The sequence below is a fragment of the Haliotis rubra genome, unplaced genomic scaffold (assembly GCF_003918875.1).
Source record: "Haliotis rubra isolate DU_JTF1 unplaced genomic scaffold, ASM391887v1 Scf254, whole genome shotgun sequence".
Taxonomy (NCBI): domain Eukaryota; kingdom Metazoa; phylum Mollusca; class Gastropoda; order Lepetellida; family Haliotidae; genus Haliotis; species Haliotis rubra.
This window is the reverse complement of record NW_025766603.1, coordinates 1,303,369-1,313,802: the sequence shown is the minus strand read 5'-3', so window position 1 is coordinate 1,313,802 and position 10,434 is coordinate 1,303,369. Positions and strand designations below refer to the sequence as shown.

The 10,434-nt window shown below is 40.7% G+C and overlaps 1 long non-coding RNA gene across 1 annotated transcript; it reads left to right on the top strand.

Annotated features, from left to right (window-relative positions):
* The first annotated feature begins 273 nt into the window (after positions 1-273).
* LOC124279672 lies at positions 274-6,243 on the top strand. The gene is made up of 4 exons (XR_006899440.1): positions 274-499; positions 2,683-2,773; positions 5,646-5,721; positions 6,144-6,243. It is a non-coding gene; the product is annotated as an uncharacterized LOC124279672 (long non-coding RNA).
* Positions 6,244-10,434: the final 4,191 nt, after the last annotated feature.

Below are 10,434 nucleotides of genomic sequence, written 5' to 3'. Positions count from 1 at the left end.
GGGGCGGTAGGGTAGCCTAGTGGTTAAGCCTAGCCTAGTAGCGTCACGCCGAAGACCCGGGTTCGATTCCCCACATGGGTACAATGTGTGAAACCCATTTCTGGTGTCCCCCGCCGTGATAATGCTGGAATATTGCTAAAAGTGGCGTAAAACTAAACTCACTCACTCCCTTATTTCTTTCTCGGAATTCCTACAAGCTGATTTAAAGTGGTCATACATGTGATTGAAAAGATCGCAAGAACGCAGGCGGTTGGTTGGGAACGTGTCGCGCGCACGTACCTTGCACGTGAATGCTGGTCGGCACGTGCCATTCTTCACCACTCGTCCCTTTCCGCAGCCAAGTCTATTCGGTTGCTCCGAAAAGACACGAGTTGAACACGCCGATGTGAGTGAGAACGAGCATGTGCGTTATTCATGTGGCCATTTTTCACACCTCGAGGTAATCCTCGGAGTTGAGGAAGTCGTGGTATTGCAAGGCGAAGATATACTAGTAGCTGACGTGAGTAGACCGTTTTGGTTTGGTTATAGGTGTTTGCGATGAAGTAGCATGTTAACTTACTGTCACCCTTGAGTCGGTGAATGAGACATGGCAATGAGTGTATCCAGTTTACAGAGGTATCCGCTGGATAAGATGTCGGATGTCTGTTCCTGTGTCAAATGAGAATTACGTGAATTTAGCGTGAATTATCTCGTGAGTGTTGACATGTGAGTTGCAGGAGTGAGAATTATTTAATGATTCCACGGAAGAGTTGTACTGTCGATAAGATTTTTTTAAACGCTGCACCAAGCAATTTTCATGCGTTTTGACGGTAATCTGTAAATAGTCTGGATCAGATATTCAAGTGATTGCCATGACATCGACGTACGCATTTGAGATAAGTTATTTTAGTAACTTGGTGGTTGTAGCCAGGTAAGTTTCCCCGTGGCTGGGAGCTTGGTGACAGCTGCTTCCTTGGATTGTAAGTTTGCTAAATGTAGTTTACGAGCTGAGTTGTGGTTTGATAAGGTATAGAATAAGGCTTAGTACAGAATAACATGAAAATGTTTATCATTAGGTTCAGAATTCAAAAGTCGTCGATGCAGTGCGAGATTCAGCTAGCCATTGATGTTCAGAAGAGTGTTACGCTTGATCAGAGATTTGACTGTGAGGGTATGGCTATTATACCACTTCATTAGGCATTTAGAAACTGGTGTGACGAGGAGGAACACGTTTTATGATTGACAACTGTATTGCTATAGATGCGACGTTTACCTGTAACGTCATTATCACTCGCGTCTTACCATCTTCTACGAAACGTCGCAGCGACTGCAATAAAGAAGTAAATTTATACAGCGTCTTTCTCCTCAAGAAGGGGCGGTGGGGTAGCCTACTGCTGGAAGCGTTCGCTCGTCGCCTCGATGACTCGGGTTAGATTCCCCACAACGGTACTATGTGTGAAGCCCATTTTTGGTGTACCCTGCCGTGCTATTGCTGGAATATTGCTAAATGCGGCGTAAAACTAAACTCGCTCTTCAAGAATGTATCAGTCTTTATGCGAGATGAGTATAGGAGAGGAAAAAGAACTTGGACCAGATTAAAAGTTATTACACGTAAAACAGGTGCAGTTGTTGCAGAGCGTTGGAGACATTTAGGAAGGAAATACTGACCGGATAATCAGGCGGTCTGTGCCACCGATAGAAACCCCTTTTAGTTTGACCGTGGCTGTGTCAGGCTGGTCGCGTGCTCTTTTCCCCGACTTATTATCACTTGTGTAATTGTCCTATTCCATGGTCATTTGTACAGTTTTTGTAGAGCTAACTTGGTTCTTTCTGGGTATATATTCTACTTCACCATTCTAGCATTGTTTACGGGATATGTTTTTTTTCTGTCCCAAAGCAGCTTATTATGGCCGTATTTTGCCCCTTTTATCATTTAATAATGTATTACTTCATGTCACAAGTACTTATATGCTCTGGTAGCGTAAGTTACGCTCTTTATATGCTCTTGTAGCTCCCCTCCTCCCGTTTAGGAGAGGTGGGGTAGCCTAGTGGTTAAAGTGTTGGCTCGTCACGCCGAAGACCAGGGTTCAATTCCCCACAGGGGTACAATATGTGAAGCCCACTTCTGGTGTCCCCCGCTGTGATATTGCTAAAAGCGGCGTAAAACCATACTCGCTTACTCACTCCTCCCCGTTTAGGGGTAACCAGCTGAAGGTAACCACAAGACAATTCCACCAGAACGTGGATGACATTTGGGTGAGACAGTTCTTACTTTTTGTAGTCATCTGGTGAATTGGTCACATAGTCACTTACGCTACTTAACTTCCTGTTCCTTTAGTTAACCTACCCATCTACCCCATTTATAAAAGTTGCATAGTAAGTTAGTGTAGAACTTTACTTGCGTATTACCCTGTTTCTCTAAGCGACTATTTCTCACTCCAGCAGTAATCATCTGTTGTCCCTGTTAGGTCAACTTTGAGCTTCGTCAATTGGCTTTGTGTGAGCCCTGTGTGTTATATTGAGTATGGGAGTCAGTGGTTATGTCTGAGTGATTGTTTCGAGCTAATTGACAGTTCATTCGAAGGTGACCTTGCATATTTTCTTGACTCTGGTTGTCATAACTGTAAATAAACTCGTTACTATTTTTACCCACACTTGTCTTGGTTTCTGTAGTGTTCTATTGGTGTATTTTCCACCTTCCAGCTGGAAGTTCCGGTTTACCTTAGAAGTGTTTGTGAACCCGTGATAGCAGCCGCTAAGGTTTGGAGGAGAGCGATCAAGGGGACGGTACTAGGTGTGTATTATGGAAGGAGTGACATTTGGTATGAGCAATATATACAGATGGGAAAATATTTAAAGCTATATTTAATCAGTTTATGTATCGTGCGTCTTCACAGGAAATTTTGTAGCTAAAGACTTTTCTTTAACGCAAAAGCCAACAATAAAGAATCTGAATGGTATTTGATTAAACATGGGTTAAAAGTATGGTCACCCCAAACGGTTAACACGATGCATAGTCATAATTGATACACCCAATCCACAAATAGTCTCTAGTTTCAGAAACAGCGGACGGTCAGTATCTTGTGTAACCTCCGCCCATCTGTAGGACGTTTTGAACCCTCGTCACCGTTGAGTGCACGAGAATGTGAATCAAATGTTGGGGTAATCTGTTCCATTCTTGGTGCAATGTACGCTTTAATTCATCAATATTCTGAACTGGCGGATCTCTGACGCCCCAAACGTACGCTTGGTTCAAATCAGGGCTTCTGGCTGGCCATGGAAGATGGGTAATGGCTCCTTTAAGCACGAAATCAATGACTGCGCGTGCGCGATGTGGCCCAGCGTTGTCATCCATAAAATGCCTCTTGAAGATTTGCTTTTGGTATCTTTGGCCATTCAGATTTCCTCTCACTGTGAATAGGTCTTCAGCAACCCATGCTTGCCACAAAAGGCGACTATGCTTGTAAGAGGCGACTAACGGGATCGGGTGGTCAGGCTCGCTGACTTGGTTGACACATGTCATCGGTTTCCAATTGCGCAGATCAATGTTCATGATGTTGATCACTGGATTGTATGGTCCAGACTCGATTATTTACAGACCGCTGCCATATAGCTGGAATATTGCTGAGTGACGCGTAAAACTAAAATCACTCACTCTTAGTGACAAGCTGAAGTTAGCAGTCATACGACACACAGCCCCATAGGGCCCATACCCTGCTGCTGCTTTCAGTCGAGTTGCTGATGTGAAGTTACTTCCGTTTTAACATTGGTCTAAAATACTCATGGAAATAGAAATGGCCAACTAGGCCTTAAATTATCCCACTGTCATGCTGTTCGCGTGCTTTCCCGACTTATGTAATTCTCTTATTCCATCATCATTTGCTCTTTCTGGGTATATATGTACTTTAGCATTGTTTACGGGATATGTTTTTCTGTCCCAATACAGATTATTCTGGTCTTATTTTGGCATTATCTTAACTATTCATGTCACAAGTACATATATGCTCTTGTAGCGTAGGTTACGCCCTTTCTGGAAGTTTTTAGCTTTTAACTAGAAGTCTTCGTTTTTGTATTGGAGTCGTTTAAAAGCTGTAGAACAAACACAACCCTTGGCCCTTTTCTAATTAAGCACCCCACCTGGGTACCGGCCTTCTCTCAGGTCAGCTCGAAGGTTATATAAGGCCGTAACGTACATAGGCTCATCAGTTGGCACAGTGTTCTTGGGGGGTTGCTCCCAAAAGTTAGAATTCCCAAAAGTCATACATCTCACTTGTCAGACAAATTAATCAGGCGTGACTGTGATTACAACCTAGTCTTACCCACTGATATAATGAACCTGTCCCATACACTTACGAGATGGTTTTCATATTTGTATAAAAATACCTTGATGAGAATACTAATGTTGACAGTTAATCTAGAGAAAACTCAAATTGTTGTTTTTAGAAGAGGTGGACACTTAGCGAGCAATGGTTTTATAAAGGTGAACGGTTGATTCATATAGATATCTAGGGATTCCCTTTTCATCTTGTAAGTACACCCTCAGTCAGGCAGCAAATCGCCAGCACAGTCAGCCGCCTAACCCGCTCAGCCACCGCGACTTCCACAAAAGGGGGCCTCAACCCCAAAAAGTAACAGAATTTGTACTTAGCCAAGAAAGTGTAATCCCAAATATAACATGTTGCATTTGACCACTTTCTAAATGGCATTGTGTAATCGTTACCCAATGTATATACATACATGCACAACGGCATTTCATAAACTACCGGCTTAAACTTGTAAATATGCATCAACAAAGAATTTCCCAAAAAGCTTATGATATGCTAATGTAATTACGATAATTGTGGTTCATCTGTGCGTAATTTGTTTTCATATGGATTTGGTTATGTTTGGTTATTTCAAGAGTTTTCATTAACGTAATGGAGTTACTTCCTTCCTAACATTGTTTGGCTTAGTACTTTGGACTAGTCCATTAATTAACGAAGGTAACAGCGTAGTGAACCTCTGTAGTGAACAACCCTAACCTTTGTTTTAACTTTTGGGAGGACACCGTCTTGGGTATACCTTTTATAATCTCTTTAGTAACTGTCTCACTCTAGCAGTGATCACCTGTTGTCCCTGTTAATTTGTGTGCGCCGTGTATGTGTAACCATGTTGAGCTAAGTAACAGTTCCTTAGAGTGCAGTCGAAGGTGACTTTGCATATTTTCTTGACTCAATTTACAGTTATGCCAACATTATTACTTTTATCCACACTTGTCTTGTTTACTGAAGTGTTTTATAGGTGTATTGTCCAACCTTCAAGAGGGAAGTTCAGGCTTTCAGTAGAAGGGTTTGTGAACCCCGTGACACCACCATCGTCGGAAAGGTCGTTTTAGAGATAAATGACTTCACAATCAGATAAATGACAACAGCATGCTGCACTGTTGAGACAGGAAGATTCCTTTGAACGTGTATTGTCATTTAGGGTATTTAGATAATAAAACGTATAATTAATGGGTGAGGGCATGGCTGACATCGATAAATGAAGTTTCTATCATAAAAATAGCTTGTATTAAATCTGTTAAGAGACCATTGAAAATAAAGATAAATTTCTTTCAGTTAGAAATTAATACAACTTTGTTTTATTTAGACATCTAACGGATTGATTCTTTCATGTGTATTTTGCAGGAATTCCGTTTGTCTTTCCGCCACAGAGAAGGTGGCTTCAGAAGTGAGTGATGTTCGTCCGGACAAAAACTAGAAAGTGAGTAAAGATCACACTGAATCGGTAGATGTTGTCATAGAAAAATTAAAACAATTTTTTTTGGGGGGGGATACAATATAAAACAAACAGCATGTCCAATAATTTTGCTTAAAGAATTCAGGTTTCCTTTGTATTGAAGAGCCTATTTCTGCTTGTGGTACATCCTAGTATGAAAACCGTGTAACTTACTTTTCAGTTGAATAGTGTTTATTCCACAAGGCGAACATATTACAACATCGGGACTAGATGTTGACAGTTGTCTGTTCTAAATAAATTCTGTACACTGAGACTTAACAGATATATTACAGAAAAGATATGAGACGTATGGAGAGTACGCTTTATTTACATCTGAAAAGCACATTTGTAGATGCTTGACCGTGTGTACTGTTTCGATTTGATCCAAAGAATATTTTTCATTCCAGAGGTTTCGCAGATCCTTTGGCACCACTGACAGACGAGTCTTGAGAAATCTGTCCAATTCTCATCCCCGCTGAAACCACATACAATAAATTCTTGCCTCAACTTTGACTATTTACGTGCTTTTAATTCCGTGTTGACAGTTACCTATTTTACTTTCACTGCTTGGTTGACACGTCATCGGTTCCCAAATCAGCGAGCCTGTCTACCCCATCCTGTAAGTCGCTTACCCGCTTAAATACAGACTTCTTACATGCGACAGAACAATTACCCTTTTTAAAGCGGTGTATAGACCCTTCAAGTTGAGCAAGCCTGCCGTGGCCCCAGCTTCGAAGAAACCTGAAACGATAGAAAGTCTCGAATTACACTGTTGCTTAACGGCGTCCAGACTGGAACAGTGGTCTCCTAAACATCGAGGGTACATGTTCCCAGTGAAAAACGTATTTATCTTCCTCACGGCATCTATACTAACTTGGTGAATAGAAACACCCGATTGTACAATTGACCATGCGAGTTTCAGGCTACATTCAGCAACATCACCGTGAATCTTTCAAATAGTGACACTAGCATGGGGTTCGCGAGAAGCTGAGCATCCCGTGTCACCAATCATGAACAAAATAGTAACTTCCCAAAACTTAGACAGCTTAAAACAACATTTCTGGTTCAGTGCACAATTAATCCTCAAACTGATACCTATTTCTTATAATGGATTAGTCCGGTAGAATCAATTAGATGTTATATGAAGCACTGCACTTGCACAAACTATATTTGAATTGACATCAGCATTTATCAAGGACGTAACCACTGATCACATACATTCCGCATTGCATTTATCTGTAAGCCTGATACAAAAGTTGTGTGTGCTTCACTTTGTTTCTGTTGTACAGATACCCGTCAAGAACTTGAGGTATACCCTTTCGAAGTCTAGCCATAATGAACGAATATCCGACATTAAACAAAAGAATGTAAAAAGATTATTACAACAGTTTGCACATAAGAAAGGCAAGATTTATGGATGTCAACTTCTTTACTCCACTTCTAAGTGCCGTTCAAAGATTTGAGTTTACACATACTTTACAGTATCAAAACAGTTGACCCCTTTCATCTACAGTTGACCCCTTTCATCTTGTTAGATTTTCAAATGAAAGATCATGCATCTTTAAGTTAATCTCCCTTGTACAGTTCATATCATTTACTTATCAATTATACAGGCTAGGTCTACTCAGCCGGGAACACTAATTAGGACGGTTCCATTTCAGCCACAGGTGTTGTCTTAATTATTAAAATGTGTTAACATGAGCTATTGCAAAATGAGAAGAAAAAACCATGATTTAGGTGAACTGTTTGAGCTTAAAATATCATGTGACATCTAATAAGTAAGATCCTTGACTAGAATATCATAATACAGTCCTACAAAATTTATAAGACTTTGGCCTTTATTATAAATTGATAACATATGTCCCATTATAAAACAAACAAAATGGTCACTCAAAACCAGAGGCTCTACTATTACGTCCAAATAAAACATTGGTCAAATCTTTTAAGGGCATTTAGAAGTCGAATGCACAAAAAAGCAAGATTTATGGATGCCACCTTCTTTATTGTGAATAGCACGACGGAGTGTATGCTCGCTACTTTGACTCGGCGAAGGAGCAAGCATACACTCCGAAACGTCGTGTTATTCACAACAAGAAGTTATCAAGGGCAGATAATACAAAGGGGGCTAATTCTGGATGACCCAATATATTGCAGATTCTGAACCATATCGCAATAATCGTATCGCGAGATACTGTACCAGTATATACCGGTTTACCGATAATATTGCACGGCCCTAGTTTCTAGTTATTATTCTAAAAACTTCTTTCACATACACCTTTAATTTGACGACCCATGCCTGCCACAAAAGGCGACTATGCTTGTCGTAAGAGGCGACTAACGGGATCGCGTGGTCAGGCTCGCTGACTTGGTTGACACATGTCATCGGTTCCCAATTGCGCAGATCGATGCTCATGCATTGATCACTGGATTGTCTGGTCCAGACTCGATTATTTACAGACCGCCTCCATACAGCTGGAATATTGCTGAGTGCAGCGTAAAACTAAACTCACTCGCTCACTCCGCCCGTATCCCCTACATGTCTAGGGTGAGGAAATACTTCTTTGAGTGTTTAGAAGATGCAGTATGTTCAGATACGACTAAAGAAACATGTATCAGATGAGGCATATATATCCAGGTGATATGAGTTGACTAGAATGAATTTTAAGGGGGGATACGGGCGGAAGTCTTTAACCAAAACGGAATCAGACTGGGTTGTATATAAAAACAAAACAAAAATGGAAAATGATTGGGTTGTATATAAAACTAAAATAATAAAACCGAAATAAGATTTGGTTGTATATAAAACTATAACCAAAAAAACGAAATACGATTGGGTTGTATGTAAAACAAAAAAATACTATGAAAAAACTAAAATAAAACCGAAAAACGATTGGGTTGTATATAAAACTATAAAAAACAAAAAACCGAAATATTGAGTTGTATATAAAACTATGAAAAAAAAAACAAAACCGAAATACGATTGGGTTGTATATAAAACTATGAAAAACAAACAAAACCGATAAACGATTGGGTTGTATACAAAACTATAACCAAAAAACAAAACCGAAATAAGATCGGGTTGTATATAAATCTATGAAAGAATACCGAAATACGATTGGAGTGTATATACAACTAAAGTTAAAACCGAAATACGATTCAGTTGTTTATGAAACAAAATAAAAACCGAAATAAGATAAGGTTGTATATAAAACTAAAATAAATAAAAAATAAGATTGGGTTGTATATAAAAAACAAACAAAAACGGAAAAAGATTGGGTTGCATATAAAACTAAAATAAAAATGGCCTCTTTTACTGATAAACACAGTGTCTGTTTTTTTCAAGTAAGGTAATAATGATAAACAAAGTACTTGCATACAAATCCATATCCAATGTATCTTCCTTTGCGAAATTTACAAACACTAGAAATCCCATGATGCAAACAAATAAAATGTCAACTTAACATTATTTGAGATGACATGAAATCAGAGGTGCTTTTTGTCTTGGTTTTTCGTTTGTTGTTGTTTTTGGAGTATTTTCGTTTATCATGGGTCAGGTGATCGGGAGGGAGTCCTACTCTAGACCCAATCGGCGTAGAAATCTTCTACTGTACATAGACAGAAAAACATGAGTTATATTAGTCTTAATTATATCTTGACTTTTTGATTAAACTTACTTTTTATGTAAGATGTATTGATTTAATATATCCTACAGACCCTCCTTCTTTCGAGGACGAGCTTGCCTGTGAAGAGGACGTCGAGGAGATCGGCTTGCGACACGCGGTAGTAGCCGGCATTTTCCTTTCCTTCGCCAACTTCACCCCCCAACGATTTGGCCAAAGCTCTCAACTCTTTCACCAACATGGTTTCCAATCCTATGGATCAACAGCAACCTTCTAATACTTTTAGGTCGTTCAAATTTCTAATAGGATGTCCGCCAACCGTTTGCGTTCTCGCATGAATGCCATCCTCCTTTTATTATGCGGGTACATCATAACCATTCTCCCTCCATGTTCGGTGCACAGGGCGTATCCGCCTTTGATGCCCTTCCCACACACCTTACACACGAGATTGACGAAGCCCAGCCTTTCCCTGTACGCGTGTTGGTAGCAGTATTTCTGCGCGTTGGCGTTGGGGCACAATTCGCGCTTCCCCAGCAGGATCTATCTGCATGATCCCATCTTCCTTCGTTTTATACCCTTTCATCAACCATCTCCGAAGCAATATTCAATAGGTGAGTTTCCAATTCGAGAAAAAAGAAAAAATAGAAAAAAACTATCGCGAGCCAATGAATAAGAACAGCGATGGGAGGAGAGAAGACGTCTCCGCGGAAGAAGAAGAAGGTGGCGGTGTTCACCAAGAAGGCCACGAGGCACGATCCTCACCTGTTTATCACCCACGAGCAGAGCCTCGTCCTTCGAGAGTATTACAAATCGCAAGTCATCCTGATGTCGGAGTTTCCCGAGCAAATGCGGTTGATCTACCTCTTTTGCTTCAACGGGTTGGTGAAAGATCGCTCGCTCCTCGACATGCTCTACCTGGTGGACCAGGAGCAGCTGTGCATCGTCGGCGCGAAGTTCTTGTGCACTCCCAACGAGCCGGTGCACCCCAACTGCGCCTCCAAAGGGCACATGGCGAGGGCGTCAAATCTTTTCACTAGCATGTGCGACCTCACTGAGGTGGGTTCTCCCTGCAAGTGCG